Source organism: Pipistrellus kuhlii, unplaced genomic scaffold (assembly GCF_014108245.1).
Source record: "Pipistrellus kuhlii isolate mPipKuh1 unplaced genomic scaffold, mPipKuh1.p scaffold_m20_p_57, whole genome shotgun sequence".
NCBI lineage: Eukaryota > Metazoa > Chordata > Mammalia > Chiroptera > Vespertilionidae > Pipistrellus > Pipistrellus kuhlii.
This window is the reverse complement of record NW_023425559.1, coordinates 1,663,688-1,669,452: the sequence shown is the minus strand read 5'-3', so window position 1 is coordinate 1,669,452 and position 5,765 is coordinate 1,663,688.

Below are 5,765 nucleotides of genomic sequence, written 5' to 3'. Positions count from 1 at the left end.
TCATCCACTGAGGTACACTGGCGAGAAGGCATCAGTGGTTTGAATGGTGTCCTCTGCATCCAAAGCTCCACAGAACTGAGACAAAAAGAACATTTTCTTGAGCATCGGAGGCGAACTTACCAGGCACTGGTTGGTTCTGGTTGGAAGATGGTGAGGGCTTCAAAGGGAAACCTCTGGGTTTTGATAAGAAGTAAAGAGGCGCCAGCACTGAGACTGAGCCTGAATTTGGTAAACTGAATAGAGACTCCACTTCATAATGAGGTATCAAGCCTTGGGCAGTGTTTCTCAATGGTCAGAGCATATGCATGGGCACGAAAGGGTCTCAGGGTCCATTTCCAGTCAAGAGCACATTCCTGGGTTTCAGTTTGATACCTAGCCCCAGTTGGGGCACATGCAGGAAGCAATCAATCCTTGAGTAAGGATTAACAAAATATAATAGTAACAAGCTGAGACTGGTTTGGCTCAGTGGATAGAGTGTCGGCCTGCGGACTGAAAGGTCCCGGGTTCGATTCTGGTCAAGGGCATGTACCTTGGTTGCAGGCTCATCCCCAGTGGGGGGTGTGCAAGAGGCAGCCGATCAATGTTTCTCTCTTGTTGATGTTTCTAACTCTCTATCTCTCTCTCTTCCTCTCTGTAAAAAATAAATAAAATATATTTTAAAAATATTAACAGTGTATCAATATTTGTTCATTAATTGTAACAATCCTGTAAAAAAAATTAGAAGAAATTGAGAGTGAAATAAGAAAATTCTATTGGGTCAAACTGGAACCTAGAGAAAATGGGTGGTTTCCTAGGAAAAATACACATTCATAAAATGGACCCTAAAATAAGAAAAATACAAGGATGAATGACCACCCAGGCACCTCCCCACCCCCCTGTGGTTGCTCTGGGTAGGGCTCCCTCTCAGGGACAGGGAAGGGAGAGGGACAGAGCTGTTTGAGCCCTTTGCAGGTCCCCAAGATCTGGCCCCGCCCAGTGCCTACCTCTCCCCGCCCCCGATCCCCCAGGACATCACACTGTGCAGAGGGACCATCTGATTCAGGGACTGGTCACAGGTGCAGAAACGAAATGAACTAGGCTGCCCTGTGGCACTGGCCCCAGGAGAAGAACCACTTTCCTGCCTCTGGGATTCCACGTCCACACCAGGGCATGCCCCCAGGAGCCCTGCTTTCTGACACACGGGGCAGGATGGCTTCTCCGGGGGAAGCCGTACCCACAGAGCCCTCTGCCTCCGCTTGCTGGTGGCCGTCAGGTGCTGTCCACCAGCGTCCAGTCAGCAGCCCTTCCCTGCGCCCTCCTCAGCTTCTGCTGCGTGGCATGTTTGCATTTATTCTGTGTTTGTCTCCCCATCTTGCTCCTCCTCTGAGGAAGCCCATCCTCTGACGTCTCAAATTGAATACCTGGACTGACTGCAGAACTGCCGCCGATGCCCACAAGCCACACCGTCCTTCCAGCGGGCGCTCACTGAAGGGCCCTGTCCTGTAAGGCCATCTTAGGGAGACCGGGGCTTCCCCATGCCCCGGCCCATTTGACTTGAATGGACTCTGGACTCTCTCAAGGATCTGCACCTGTTGAAGTTTGCACAGCCCTAGAATAATGCCACCTGATAAAGGGCTCTGCTCCTGGTCACAGGAGCTACGGAAGGTCTGCCTGGGTTTTGATGATGCCGTGAGAAGCTGGTGGACACAGACATGAAGCCAGTCCCCGGCAGCTGTGCTCCCTGGACGGGCCCCTGATGGAAGCCACAGGAACGGGGGGAGGGGTTTGAGTTGGAATGAGTGTGGGTTCCCTGCAGGAGAGTCTAGTAATGGGACCCTTTAGACTCGTTGTAAGTGGCCACGGCCAGCACAGGCACAGAGCGGGGATGTATCAGTGTCCACATGACATCCCTAAACAGTGAGGCCAGCCCAGTCCAGCCTCTCCTTGGAGCCTCGGCGACGAACCTCAGGTCCTCAGAGAGCCGGGCCAGTCCCGAATGACTCATCCTACTACCAAGGAGTCTGGCCGGGCAGCCCAGGCCCTCTCAGAGAGCAGTGTGACCACAGCCAAGTGACCCTCCCTTGTGTTGCCACGCCCTGCCCTGGGGCTCAGGGGGGAGGGATGACCCAGCTGCCCCTCCCCCTCTGCCCAGGTGAAGCCCAGGCACTGGCTTCAGGCCTGGAGGAGGAGGAGCCCCAGTGGAGAGACGCCTGGGTTTCTCTGGAAACATCAGGTCGGGCCTCCCTCCCACCTTCCTGCCCAGCTCCTGGCTCGCCTCTGGAGTGCCAGGAAGGTTGGCATCTAGGTTTCTGGGCTCTGTGTACGGCTGTCCTGGAGTCTCTCACCTGGTGAGTGCCTGGCGGTAGGGGGTGGGAGGCAATGCCAGCAGGGCGGTAGATGGGGTGGGCCAGCCAGTTAGGAGATGGCTTGGTCTTCCCACATTCACGTATGTGGCAGGGTGCAGACATGCTGCCCTTGCTCTGTCATGGTCCCTGGAGGGGAATTCCATGGGATCCCTCTGAGGGCTTGGGGCCTCCTTGGGGCAAAGCCAGTCTGACCCTGAGAGGGGATGCCTGCCAGCCTTCTCCACTGCCCTGCCCTGCCTTTGGGCTCAGGTCCCACTGCAGGTGGGCATACATAGTCATCTAATAAACTCTGCCTCAGTTTTCCCATCTGTAAAATGGGGATAAACACTGTCCCAGGCCCCAAATGGCCTGAGGGTTCAGTATCTGGTTTCACCTGGCAGGTCCACTTCCAACAATGGGCTCAGCAAAGACCCAACAAAGGGCATGGACCTCCAGACATCCCACCTTTCCAGAAGATTCCTGTCAATTGAGAGTTAGAGGCAGAGGCAGCAGGTGGAAGGAGACCCTCAGGCGTGCCCGCCCAGAGCAACGGTCCTAGGCACTGTTTTGGGCCCATGGGGGAGCTGGTCCCCGGGGCACGGCTGTCTGTCCATAGGCTCCTTCCCCAGGTGCTGGGTCCAAGGCTGTGTCCCTGCCTGGGCATGCTTGGCTCCGTGGCGGTGCCCAGGCAGGGCTCTGCGCGGGGTCCTGTGGCTGAGCAAGGCAGCAGCACCTTCCTCGTGGGCTGGAGCGTAGCCCCGGTCACCAGTCGCCTGGGGACTGTGCTGGGAGCCGGCCTCCCTGTGGACACGCCCACCCGTCTGTCCTGAGTGGGCAGTGGCTCTGCCCCTGGCGCGCTGTGGGCTCAGGCTTCTCTGCGCGACGTCATCCCTCTTTGCGTGCGGCCCCGCCGTGTCTGGCCCGGCCGCATCAGGCCCCCGCACGCTGCTCCCCCAGAGCTGGTCTGGGTGTGTGGCCGTTGGGTGCCATGCCAACGCCCAGGTCTGTTGTTGCTGCCCAGGTCTCTGTGGCCTCCAGCCTGGGGCCCCGAGGAGGTGGGCGTGGCAGCTGCAGGCCTTCTCCTTCACGGTCCACTGGCTGTCCCCAGCCCGGGGGCCTGCTCCGGGCGGCTTCCCTGGGGACAAGGTGGTGACAAGGAAACAGTGTGGCTGATCTCAGCCCAGCGCTGACACTCCCAGAAGGAAGCCTGGCCCCACCTCTGCCCCCATCCAGCCAGGCCCCGGGCTCCTCAGGGGGCAGATGGGGCACGTGCAGCCCTGGTGGCATCAAGGCAGAACCTGCTGCCTGGACAGGCTCCACTTCTGGGGCCCGGCACAGGTGCCTCGAGGAGCCGGGCAGTGGCCGGAGCTGGCAGGCTAGGCTGGGTGGGCCGGTGAGGACAAAGGTGCCGGCTTTCCTGGTCTGTGCCTGGCCTCAGGGTTACATGGGTGTTCTGTGTCTCTGACCTTACACAGAAACTACTGGTGCCTGATGTGTCTGGCAGTCGGGCTCTCGCACTGTCTACCCAGCTGGGAGAGGCAGGGGGTTGTTCTGTCTGCTCCCGCTCAGCAAAGGCCTGTCTTCTGACCCCACCAGAACCCAGGCCTGGAGGCAGTGCCTGGACTCCTCCCTCCCTCAGGGTTGTCCTCATGAGCCCCCGAGCCCGGCCGTGGGCATTCGCTCGCCAGGCCCCTGCCCCCAGCAGCCCCTGGGCCTGTCAGGGAGGAGGAAGGGAGGGGCGCCAGGCCCACTGGCACACTCTTCCTCAGCAAGAGTGGCATCAGGGTGAGGGCAGGAGGGGAGCTGCATGTGCCTCCCCGAGCGTGGAGGGAGCTGGGGGTCTGGAGGGGGGCCCCTGCCAGCAGCAGCCAGGTTCAGGCTCCGTTGAAATGCAGGCCGAACGGGCGATCGCAGGCCGGGCCTTCGTGGTGGCTGTTTTGCACCCCAGGCTGTGGCCTCCGCCCAGGGCCTCCTCAGAGCCGTTCTGGCAAAGGCTGCAGCCAGGCCCTCACAGCAGGTGCAAGTGCAGGGATGGGGCGGGGCGAACTTGGGGGCAGCTGTGGGCTGGACACGGGCACAGGGTCCGGGGAGAAGAGGGGTCCGAGGCCTTTGGGAGGCGCAGGGTCCGGTAAGGAGTGCAGCTCCTAAAGCAAAGGAGCGTCTGCCCTCGGCCACTGCCTGTTGCTCCGCCGGCTGCCCCTGGACTCACCATCCTGAGGCCAGCTGGGCGGGGCCTCTAGTCACCAGGTCACACTGCACCTGGGACAGGCTGGAGCCCTCCTAGGGTGGCTGAGCTCAAGGCCAGCGGACCACAGGCCCAGGTCCTCCCACCACCCTGCAGGGTCATCACGGAGGGGGCAGGAGGCCCCTGAGGGGCACTGGGCAGGGCAGCTCGAGCTGTTATTTCCATGAGCACCTGCTGGCCAGGAGCAGAGAGGCCACCCGCATCCCCTCTCCCCCTCACCTCGCCCCCCCCCCTCCCCACACACACACCTCTTTCAAGCAGCCAGAGGCAGTGGCTGAAGTCTGTTCGTGTCAGGGTCTGAGCCCTCAGCCCCGCGTGCAGCGGCTGGGGACACGCCTCTGGCTGGCTCCTGTCTCCGGCGCCTGGGTTCCCAGGCTGAGCCCTCAGAACAGAACCTTTAGCCCAACCCCAGCCTGGGATGGAGCCCAGCCCTGCTGCCACCGCTGGCTCTGGGAGCCCACCCTCACCCAGCGCCTCCCTGCGTCCCCACTCTGACCTGGGCTGCACCCGACCCCGGCCCTGGCAGCTCACTCGCCGCACACAGGCGCCCAGGGGGCCAGGGGCAGGGTGCTGCCTGGAGCCCAGCAGGGGCTGAGGCCTCAGCACGGTTGCTGAGTGACTCGGGTTATTGTGCTGTCACCGCCACCTGGAATTCTCCCCCCGCCCCCCACGCCTCCGAGAGGCAGCATCAGGAAGCTACAGGCCATTGCAGCCCCCCACGCCCACCCCGATCCATGACCACCCTGAGGGCTTCCATCCTGGGCAGGGGAGCTGACGGCGAGTGAGCGGCTGTGGCCAACCGGCCTGGAGCAGGAATGGGTGCCAGGAGGCAGACCCTGAGGCTGCCACCTGAAAGCGCCCGGGGCAGGTGGTGACAGGGTTCCCGGCAGTACCGGCAACCTGCCTGGGGGTGATGGCCCAGGCACACCCCAGAGATAGCCAGGGGCATTGCCCCTTCTGCCCCAGGGCCCCAGGGAGACCAGCTGCCCGGAAGGCCTGCGCCAGGCCCAGGTAGGGCTTGTGTGACTGAGGCGGGAGTCTGCGCACCTGGCACGCCTTCCCTGGGGGACTTGGGCCAGGGTGCCCTGCTGTGTGCCTTCTCCCGGGGCCTCAGTTTCCCCACCTGTAGGTGGGCTGGGCTGATCACAGGGCCTACCCAGAGGGGTGCGGTCTGGGGACCACCGTGGGGGCGTGTC